Source organism: Callithrix jacchus, chromosome 10 (genome assembly GCF_049354715.1).
Source record: "Callithrix jacchus isolate 240 chromosome 10, calJac240_pri, whole genome shotgun sequence".
Classification (NCBI taxonomy): domain Eukaryota; kingdom Metazoa; phylum Chordata; class Mammalia; order Primates; family Cebidae; genus Callithrix; species Callithrix jacchus.
In genome coordinates, this window is record NC_133511.1 from 35,169,730 (window position 1) to 35,181,840 (window position 12,111).

The window sequence follows — 12,111 nt, forward strand, 5'->3', positions numbered from 1 at the left end:
AATATCTAATCATATGACTAAAGAAAATATACACATGACATTAGAAAGGATAAAACCATCACTAGTCACCATAGCAGCTTCAAACTTAGAATGTGTATTTACAAACAATTAGTAATACAATTATAGCAATCTATTCATGATGGGTGGTAAGAAGAGAGTAAACAGACTTTTACTGGTAAATCTTTGTGAGATATTCTTATTGCTGGATACTTTACATGCTACCTCACTGAATGTTTATGAGGATCCCAAGGAACAGTCATACTCCTAATAGAGAAAAAACGCTTCTGAGTTTTTTCCAATTCCAGTGTTCCCGTTCCCCTTGCCAGTCCTACAATAGCTGTTCAACAAATCTACATATTAAATTTAAGGCCGACTCCATCTCCCCAATCACAGTGGTCATCCTGCCTCTTGGACTGACTCCATTTATTGAGTCACTGTGGATGGCGAGCCCTCAGCCCTTGTCATTCTCTAAGGCAACTGTTGGTCCGAGAAGTGAAACCAAGCTGGCACAGCACTGTAGCAGGAGGGAAAGTGACATGTGCTTGGGTCCCAAGGAGTGGGGATGATGAAATGATGACAACTCAATGAGGCTATCATACGGGGTGCCACTGGAACATCGATTAGTGATAAAAGAGGAGAGACCATTGGCCTCCTGAGAGAATAAATCTCTTCCTCATGCTGCCTCCTTTCCAAGATCACCCCGTTCTTATCTTACCCACTTCTCAGCTTGGGTAAATGTGAAACTCTCCAGTGAATGGGGCCGTGTGAAATTTCAGTCTATCTATACATCACTGAACATGTTGGACTCCACTAATCTTTAATCTTAAGCACAAACATCATTTTTCCTCTTATCAATTATCTTTTAGCATTTTAAGCAATTTTTATATAACAATACTTTTATTTTAATATGTTTTTCTGGTATCTTGTCTCAGTGTCTTCCCATGTGAAACAACTCTATATATCACAGAACTGCTAAAAGCAATTAAATATGGCATATTGAGTTTTTAAATTACATTCTCTCCATTAAAATATTCAGAGTGAAGTGATATTAGTAAATATAATGAAGTAAGAGTCTCTGAAAATCTATCCCTCTATAAAAGCAACAAAGATCTGAAAAGAATTGTCAGATTCAGCATCAACTTTTTCAAAGCTTAGGAAATTAACCAAAGGCTTACCGCATGCTAGGAGCAGGTATTTAAACAAGGCTAGATTTCCACAAGAACTGCACATTTGTGTTTGAACTTGCCATTATGCACCCACCCTTCCTCAGCGCAGTGGTAGTCTTGAACAGCATTTCTGTTACAAATTCCCAAAGAATTGCAGTTATTTGACCTATCTGGTGGTTGTCTAGAGAACTGGACTGGAAAGGATTTTCTTTATGTAACCTTACTTAGATTGAATGCACTGTTAAAAACCTCTACAAGGAGAGAGGTGGGGAGGGAATTTGAAAAATGACTTTTATAGGCAAGTGTTTAAAATGTTGTGTTTGCCAGATGTGGTGAATAACAGCTGAATGGAATAACATGTATTAACCAGAAAGCTTAAAAGAGACCTCTGAAGAGTGAGATGTTTACAGAGACTTAAAAAATCTCAGATATATTCTTGGGAATATAGACATTTATAAATATGTGTAGAGCTATGCACGTGCTCAGGAAAGTACCCGAGAAAGTCCTGAGTTTGAGGCTCTGTGCAAGCAGAAAGTGAAGACATGCCTTAACACACATGCAGAATTCCCTCAGCAAAGACTTGGTCTCAAGTGTTTAAAGAAACATCTGTTCAATCATCACCTGACAACTAACTGAGTAGAGGTTTCAGTGGCTGAACACAATGAATAATACAAACTGCACAGAATTCATTCAGAAAATATACTTAAAAAACAACAATTACAACAAGCAGCAATAACCACAAACTCTTATGAGGGAGAAGAAACTGAATTGCAGAGTTGCCATACTATGTAACATAAATTGTCTAGTTTGCAACAAAAGAACAAAACCATGAGGCATGCAAAGAGACAAAAATGTGTGGCAGGAAAATAGAATAAATAGAAAGTGATCCAGAGGAACTCCACATATTGAACTTACTAGTTTAAAACCTTGTATCAGTGATTTTAATTATATTCGAAGAGCTAAAGGAAACCATGTCTAAAGAATTCAAGGAAATGATAATTGTATCTCACCAAACACGGTGTCAATAAATGTATTGAAATTACAGCACCAAACAGAAACTCTGGAATTGTAAAGTACAATAACTGACTTGAAAAATTTACTGCAGGTGTTCGACAGCGTATCTGAGTGGGGAGAAAAATAATCAGTGAACTTCATAAGAAATCAATTGAAATTATTTAGTCTGTGGAACATAAAGAAAAAAGAAGAAAAAGAAAAAATGATTTGAAGTTATAATGGGCAAGAATTTCTAAATTTAATGAAAAAAAAATGTTACTTTATACATCTAAGAAGCTTAGCTAACTCCAAGTAAGAAATTTAAAGAGGTCCAAACTAAGGCACATTATAATCAAACTGTTGATAAAAAGTGAAGCTTGGAAGCAGCAAGAAAGAAGTGACTCACTATGTACAAGAAGTTTGCAATAAATGTAAGAGATAATTGCTCATTAGAAATTATGAAGGCCATAAGGCAGTGCTGAAGTATATCAAATTAACAAAAGCCTGTAACTAACAATACTATATTCAAAAGAACTATCTCTCAAAAATGAAAAGAAAATTAACATATGCACAGATAAATAAAAACTGAGGGACTTTGTCATTGGAAGACCTGTCCTGTAAGGAATATTACAGGGGAAATTTCAGGTTGAAATCAAAGGGCATTAGACAGTAACTCAAGTTGACATGAATGGGAAACAACAATGGTAAAGTTAACAACATAGGTAAATATGAAGACAGTACTCATTTATTTTTATGCCACTTTTTCTTTTATCTAATAGCAAAACTACAGAAGGGAACATACACACAATGTCTAAGGATGTAATCTGTGACACTGACAACATGAAAGGAGCTAGAGCTACATAACAACAAAGTTTTTCTATATAATTGAAATTAAGTTTGTTTTAATTTGAATATGGTTACAAATTAAGGTGTTACTAATAATTCCTAGGCGAACCACTAAGAATATCACTCAAAAATATATAATAATAGAAAATTAATATAGTAAACTAGAAAATATTTATTTAACACGCAACAAAAATAAGCAATAATTGAGAAGTTGAGGAACAAAAATGGCATAAGACATAAGAAAACAAATAGCAAATGGAGATGTCAATCCTACCCATAAACAACTACATTAAATGTAAATGGATTAAACTCTGCAAGTAAAAGCAGATATTAGCAGAATGATTTTTTTAAATGATCCCACTATATGCTGTCTACAAAAGATTCCTTTTAGATTCAATGACAAAATAGGTTGTAAGTAAAAGGATGGAAAATATATACCATGCAAAAAGTTACCAAAAGATAGCAGGAGTAACTATACTAGTATCAGATAAAATACAGAAAGAAATTCATTAAAAAAGAGCAATTTATAATTATAAAAGAATACATTAATCAAAGAGGTAAAAGATATATATATATACATATATTTATATACAAATTTTATACACTTGGCTACAGAGTTCCCAAATAAATGAAATAATGACTAACAGAATTGAAGGAAGAAAGTTGCAATTTAGCAAAATAGTTGGAGATTATTGTACTATTTTATTATTAGACTATTATATCTCACTTTCAATAATGGACCAAAAAATATGCTAAATAGCATATTGTACAAAAAATAGAAGACTTGGACAATATTATAAACCAGTTAGCACTAACAAACTTCTTCAGGGCACTCCACACAACAATGGAAAAAATTGTTACATTCTTACCAAGTGTATATGGAAAATTTTCCATGACAGACCATGTTTTAGGCTATAAAAGCCTCAAAAAAATTAGAGGGATTGAAATCATATAATATTATGTTCTCCAGCCATAATGGAATAAAACTAAAATTAATAACAGACGGAAATCTGATAAATTTTCAAATATATGGAAGTTAAAATACTTTTAAATTGCCAATGTCCCAAAGAAGAAATCATGGAAAAATTATAAAACAGCTTGAGAAGAATGAAAATAAAAACATAACAGACCAGACCTTATGGGATACAATGAAAGCAGCACTCAGACAGACATTTAGAGCTGTGAATGCCTATATTAAAAACATTAGAGACTATAAGTCAAGATACTCATTTTTTTTTGCCTAAACAAATTAGAAAAGAAGAGAATATGGCATCTAAATCAAGTAAAAGGAAGGAAATAATTAAGATTAGAGTAAAGATAAACAAAATAAAGCATAGGGAAAAAAGAGAAAAAAGTTCTTTGAAAATGTCACCAAAATTGACTAACTTCTAAGTAAAATAATCAAGAAAAAAAGATAAGCATTTAATTATTGAAATCAGAAAAAAGGAGCATTACTGACAACTTGAACAAAATTAAGAAGATTATAAAATAATACTATAAACAATTATTTGACACAAATCAAATTATTTAGATGAAGTAAATCAATTTTTAGGATACAAACTACCTTCAAAAACTGATTCAAGGCCAGCTGTAGTTCACGTCTGTAATCCCAGCACTTTGGGAGGCTGAGGTGGGAGGTTCACTGAAGACTAGTAGCTTGAGACCAGCTTGGGCAACATAGTGAGACCCCATCTCTACAAAAAGAATTTTTTTTAACTAGCCTGGCATGGTGGCTCATGCCTGGAGTTCTAAATACTTGGGAGGCTAATGTAGGAGGATTGCTTGTGCCCAGGAATTTGAGAATGGAGTGAGCCAAGATTGTGCCATTGCACTCCAGCCTGGGCAGCAGAGTGAGACCCTGTCTCAAATAATAACAACAACAAAATTGACTCAATAAGAAACAGAAAATATAAATATATCTGTAAGAATACAGAAGTTAATAACAATAATAAACTTCCCCCATGAAAAGCCCATAACAGATGCTTTTACTAGTGGATTCTCTTAAGCATTTAAATAATTAACCCCGATCCTTCACAAACCTTTCCAAAAAAAATAGAAGGAAGCATTTTCTAAGTTACTTTATAAGACCGATATTAACCTGATAACAAAATCAGACAAAACATTGTAAGAAGAAACTACAGACCAATAGCTCTTAAATAAATACAGATGTAAAAATCTTCAACAAAAACTAGCAAATTGAATCTAGCAGCACCTAAGAAGGGTCATACATCATAACATAGTGGAATTTACCCCAAGAGTACAAAGCTAGTTCGACCTAGGGAAATCGATCTATGTAATATGTTATAGCAAAAGAATAAAAAGGAGGACATGGTTCTCTCAATATAGAAAAAGTATTTGGCAAAATTCAACATACTTTCATGATACCAACACATAGCAAACTAAGTGATCTTTCTTTCTTTTTTTTTTGAGATGGAGTTTCACTCTTGTTACCCAGGCTGGAATGCAATGGTGTGATCTCGGCTCACCGCAACCTCTGCCTCCTGGGTCCAGGCAATTCTCCTGCCTCAGCCATGGGATTACAGGCACACACCACCATGCCCAGCTGATTTTTTGTATTTTTAGTAGAGACGGGGTTTCACCATGTTGACCAGGATGGTCTCAATCTCTTAACCTCGTGATCCACGCGCCTCAGCCTCCCAAAGTGCTGGGATTACAGGCGTGAGCCACCACGCCCGGCCAAAAGTGATCTTTCTTAACCTGCTAAAGAGCATCTGCAAAACACCCATGGTCAGCCTCATCCTGACTGACAAAAGACTGAATGTTTTCCCCTTAAAATCGGGAGTAAGGCAAGGATTTCTGTTCTCACTACTGCTGTTTAATATTATACTGTAAATTCTAGGCAGGGTAATTGGGCAAAAAAAATACAAGAATGGAAAAGGAAGAAATAAAACTATTTCTATTTGTAGATGGCAGTAAAGAAACACACACACAAAGTATTACAGATAATACATGAGTTCATCAAAGATACAGGGTGTGAAATAAATGTACAAAAATAAAAATCAGGTAAACTTTTATAAAGTAGCAATACAAATTTCTGAAAATGAGATTTTCAATTTATAACCATATTAAAAGAATACTCAGAAATAAATTTAACCAAATAGTGCAAGGCTTTGCAGTGACAACCACAAAACACTGTTGAAGGAAATTTAAAAGACCTAATTAAATGGAGACACATCCCATCTTTATGAGTTAGAGGACTTAATATGGTTAAGATGGTGATATGTACCAAATTAATCTTCAAATATGCCATCCTAATCAAAATTCCACTGTCCTTTTAAATTAACAAGGAGATTTGAAAATTCATATGGACATTCAAGGTAACCCCAAAAGCCAGAACAATCTTAAAGAGATTTTAACAATCAAAAATGCAGTTGGCGTACACATTTCAAAACACAGGGACATGCTACAGTCATCAAGACAGTGTGGCGCTGGCATAAAGACAGACACATAAACCAAAGGAACAAAATTGACACTCCAGAAGAATATCCACACACATATGTTCAGCTGATTTTAACAAGTGAAGCCCATTCAATAAGGGCTTTTCCACAAATGAGACTGAGACAGCATGAAGAAAGTATAAAAACTGACCCACAGAATGGGAAAAATATTTGCAAATTATACATCTGACGGGGTCTAATATAAAGAATAAAGATGACTTACAGCTCAGTAATGAAAGGGAAAATATTCCAATTAAATTCAACAAAGAATCTAAATAGAGATCTCTCCCAGAACTTTATCAACGGCCAAGAAGCCGGTGAAAAGATGCTCTACCTCATGAGTCACCAGGGGAAGGCAAGTCAAGACCATAACACATGCCACTCATACCCATTACACTGTTTTGTTTTGTTTTATTCTTTTTTTAAAAAAAAAAACAATAACAATAACTGTTTGCAAAGATGCTAAGAAACTGAAGCCCTCACACATTGCAGTGGGGGGTGGGTATGTAAATGGTGCAGTGTTGCAACTTAATGCAGAATGTGTTGGAGAGTAGATCCTGCCCAGTTCAAATGCCTTATGATTCTGTTAATGCAACAGGAAGAATCAACATAGACTCCTACATTTAGGTTGGCTTCTGGAAGTGTGAGTTGTAACCAGAGATAGAGACACTGTGAATTGCTCTAGTCAAGTCTATAATGGCATAAACAATCATAATGAACCACAGTCATAATAACGCAACCAGCAACAACAACAATATATAGAGCAACAAACAGTAAATCTTATTTACTATGTGCCAGATACTAACATAAGTACTTTGCACAATACATTAACCCATGTAAATATTATAACGCATTTTTGAAGTAATTTGGCTTAGCAAAAGTTTATAGTCAGGCAGGTGAATCAAAACACTCAAGATCACATAGCTATCAGTGGAAGGTCTGGCCTGCACACCCAAACAGATAAACTCTGAAATCTTTGCTCTTAGGGACAGTGCTTTAGACGTCTGTACTCTGCTTTAGATTGTAAAAACTGTTTTTATCTGCAATATCTCATTTCATCCTTGCAACGTTTCTATGAGCAGACAGGGCAGAATCATCCATTCTCCTTATAGGTGAGAAAACTAAGGATCAGGAATCTTGAAGTTATCCCTCCAAGGTGATTCAATTGGTAAGTGAGAGGAATGGGATCTGAACCAAGTTCTAACCCCTGACACCAGAGCCATGCCTTTTTTTTTTTTTTTTGGTAATAGATGAAGCCAGACTCTCTCCCTTAAACCTCTGGGAAAACACACAGCTCCTCAGCCATAGGCCCCTATAGAACTCGAGGACTGACCGAGTACATAAACCATGTACTCATGTTGTACCAGAGCGAGCATAGAAAGTCAACACCAAGACAAAAGTATGCCAAATTGCAGGGTCTTTATTTGCCAGCGGCCACAGAGGACTCATGTCTCTCCAACCTGAGGCCCCGAAAGGAGGGTGTCAAGACCTTCTATGCTCCTAAACCACCTAGGAGGTGAGGGTAAGCGGCGGGGGTGGGGTGAGGGGCTTTGGACATTCCGATTGTTACTTAAGTGGTTCACAGAAGTCAAGATAAGCGTTAGTTTACACATTGCCTGGGTAGGGAGGAAATTACAGACCTTAGTTACTTATTACAAGTCTCAGAGGCCAAGATGGCGTGGGTTTGGACTGCCTGCCTGTCACATTAGGGTTACAGAGAGCAGTTTCAACAGAAAGCCAAGGTATGGTTGAGGTATGCAGTTTATAGGGTGATTACCATGTCACACTCACAAGCATTCTGCCCCTGTCCACAATTTTAAATGTAGAGGCACGCAGGGTGCAAGAGCTTCCACTTCATCACATGGAGCTAGTGTGTGAATCTCAGTCCCAGGGTGTCTGAGAGATAGGACTGACTTTTCTGCCTCTTGAGGAAACTCCTGACTGGAGACAGCCTTGATGGATGGGGAGGAAGAACCAGATGGTTTCAGCCTGACCTTGGCAAATGGCTTTGTGCACACCCCTCTTAACCTCTGCCTTACACACATAATCTGCTCTCAGCATAAGAAGAAAGAACTAGCAGAACATGAAAATCAGGCAGATGCCCATGTGGAAATAATAGCAATATTATCCTAATGACTCTGCAATAAAGTACAATAATGAGAGGAAATTTACCCTGAAGTCATGTGCCTAAGCTTTGTAGAGAGGCCTCTGTTTCTTGGCCTTCAGCACATTGTCCTCCTGAAAGACTTCTCCAAAGATCTTTTTTTTTTTTGAGACAGTTTTGCTCTGTTGCCAAGCGCCAGGCTAGAGTGCAGTGGTGCGATCTTAGCTCACTGCAACCTCCACCTCCAGGGTTCAAGCAATTCTCCTGCCTCAGCCTCCCGAGTAGCTGGGACCACAGGTGCGCACCACCACGCCCAGCTAATTTTTGTATTTTTTAGTAGACATGGGGTTTCACCATGGTCTCCATCTCTTGACCTCATGATCTGCCCACCTTGGCCTCCCAAAGTGCTGGGATTACAGGCATGAGCCACCGTGCCTGGCCTGGTAAGGTCTTTTCTTCTGCCTTTGCCTCTAGACTGATGCCTTTATCTCTGGACTGCCCAGAAGAGAAGTCCCAACTGTTCCTGTGGGTCCATCTCCATGGAGAAAACTGCTTTGTCGACCACAGACTTGTCAACCACATGAAGCACAGGGCAACACCTGGGTCCACTCCAAGAAAAGCAGAAGATGCCATGCGTTTCTTGCTTTTCACATAGTAGAGCCCCTCTGGTATATGATGTAGGCACTAACATTGGAAATCCTAAGCTGTGCATTCCTCCTGTTCAAATTTGGGTCCAGCAAAACTTTTCTGTCTCCTGCTGCTCAGCAAGTCACCTATGCCCAGAGCACACAGATTCCTTAATGCAGCATGTGTGTGGACATTTCTGTGCCTGCTTAGCTGAGGCTGGTATTGTGGCAAGGCCAGGTGGTATAGGACACAGCACAGGCTTTGTGCCAGGCTGAGTGCTTCTGCCTGGGCCACATCACTCAGGATGATAGGTGGTATGTAACTGAGGAGGGCTGGACCTGGCACTTGTTGATTCTCATGCTTCAAGCACAATATAACTTTTATATGTTCATGAAACATACAGCTTATAATAGCTCTATGTGTGTGGAAACTGAGGCTTAGGGAGGTTAACTCTCATGTAAAGTCCCAAAGCTGCTATGTGGCAAAGCCATGCTTTGTACGACGAAAAAGTTTCTCAACTGGATCACATTACCTCCACTTAACTTCTCTTAGCTCCAATTCTGTCATCTGTAACTGAGAGAAAATAACACTGTGGGGTTGCTGTGAGGACTGAGTAAGAGAACCATCAAGCACAGCTGTTTGCATGTATATGCGATTTCCCCTTTCCCCATCCTTAGAGATTAAACCTGGGACAAAGGCAGTATTTGCAACAACTCTGCCAGGGTACAATAATCTATTATTTAAACATTTATGGATCTGTACTCAAAGCAGTTCCAGAAAGACACTAAGGCACCTCATAAAGATAGAAAGAACCGAGCAAGATGAAGTAAAATGTAAAATAAGTGGGTCAAGGAACAAAAGAAAAACAGTGGGTGAAAGCTAGCGGAAGGTCAGGAGAGACGTTCACGTGCAAAAGTGCACAGTTTGCGCCTCTGTGGTGCTGCTGATGGGGACCTGAGAGTTATTATTAGTGGGCTCCAAATTGACAATGAGGTTATTTGTTTGCTTTGCTGTGGAGGGGCACGGCTGCTCCTAGGATGCTGATCAGAGAGATTTCTCCATGGATCACCCTTACTGAAGACATTCTGTGTTCTCAGCTACAACTACATGAGGAAATGGACTGACAAATGGTGTATTTCTTTTGACCATTTCTCAGTGCAAGCTGAAGATATATCTCCAAAGCCCAAATCAGAACAGGTGAGGCTTTAAGAAGAGCATTAAATGGGACATCCCAGGGCCTTCTGAAGGTCTTTTTTTAGCTAGCAATCGATGCCCAACCTGGACAATTTCTTAACCTGCTCAGCAGCAGTGAGACTGTGCTACCTGCTGAGAAGTGCCTGAGGTGCTTCCTTGCTGGCTCTTTGTACCATTTTTTGATGGTGAAGTGAGAAGGAAACCCCATCAGGAGAGGTGAGTAAGGCAAAAACATGTGCCAGAAGGCTGCCCTTTAACTACCTGGGAAAGAAATGAGGGAGGCCCCCAAAACAGGACCAAAATTGGCTGCAAGAGGTGCTTGGGTGTCTCCCATCATGGGAGATCAAGGCCTCCAAAATGGCACCTGCCACTTGTACAGTCCCAGACCACAGTAGAAACCAGTCCATAGGTTCCCAACTGCTGGGAGCCAGGATGGGAGCTTGGTGCCCCTTCCTAGAACTGGAGGGCTACCCACACCTCCCCAGGTTGTACTGGTCCCTTTCTGTGTCTGTTTCCATTCAATATAATTCAGGTTGGTCAACATCTATAGAGGGACCTCATATAAGTTAGAAACATGCTAAGAACTTAGTATAAATTAGCAACATGGTAAGAGCTGGGAACACAGAGGCCCCTGTCCTTGGTGGGCTCATGACACATACCCACACTTGAATACCCCTAACCACAATCAGCAGCAGGCAGGATGTGCCACACACAGCAGACAAAGGGAAAGGAGCCTACCTGGCCAGGCGGGGCTGAAGGATCCTTCATCATAGATGGTATTAGTCACTTTCTGATGAAGAAAATTCCACAAAGGACCTGTCTCCAGATATTGCTTGAGGGTGAATGCGTTGCACCACTTGACTTCCCATCACAAACTGGTAGCAAAGCCAAGATGCTAGACTGTCTGCATCTGACTCTTGCACCCCTCCCAGTCCTATTTGCAGATGTAAACCTCTCTACGGGTCCAGCCAAAACACTGACATCATCTAAATCATGAGCGGCTCTGACAACAATGCTGGGTTCTCTAAACCAGCCAGGACCCCAAAGGCCAGGATTAGATTTAAAATTCAAGTAAACCTTGAACAAGTGTCCACTGCCCTGACAAGTCCCAGAGAAACCTCCTGCTGGCCATCCCCACTCGGTGGTCCCACTGGATCACAGCTTGCCCTCTGCTTGCTTGGCTTTTGTTTTGTCTTTGCCGTTTTACTTTAAAATTCTCTGATTTTAAGCCTCTGTGTCTTGGGATTGCAATAATTTAGAAAATGTGAAGAGTAAAATATGATGTCAATGAAAACTGAAGTAGTTAAAATGTCAGTAAGGTGGGCTGATTTTAATGTGGGAATTTTAATGTGGGGAGTCCCCATCAGCTAGGTGGACAGGGGACCTACCCAGGAGACAAATGGCAGCTTGAGCTCACCACTGTCCACCCCCAGGGCCACCAGCTTGGCTGGAGGAGGTGAAATCCAGGAAAGAATAGTTCAGGGAGAAAGAACAGAATCTACACTATAGCTCTGAATCTCCCTCTCTCTTTTGGACACATAAGTATGTGCTCAGTGCTCAGTCCATCTGATAAGTTCACCCTCTCACTTGCTGACACCTCTTGGTGTAGGTAACACTCTCATCATCCCTGAAGCTGTGGAAGACAGTAAATCAGAGAATACTCAGAAGAGCTGGACAGATCAAGGTTTGACGGAAGCCCCTCCACTTACCAACTGGTGATCGG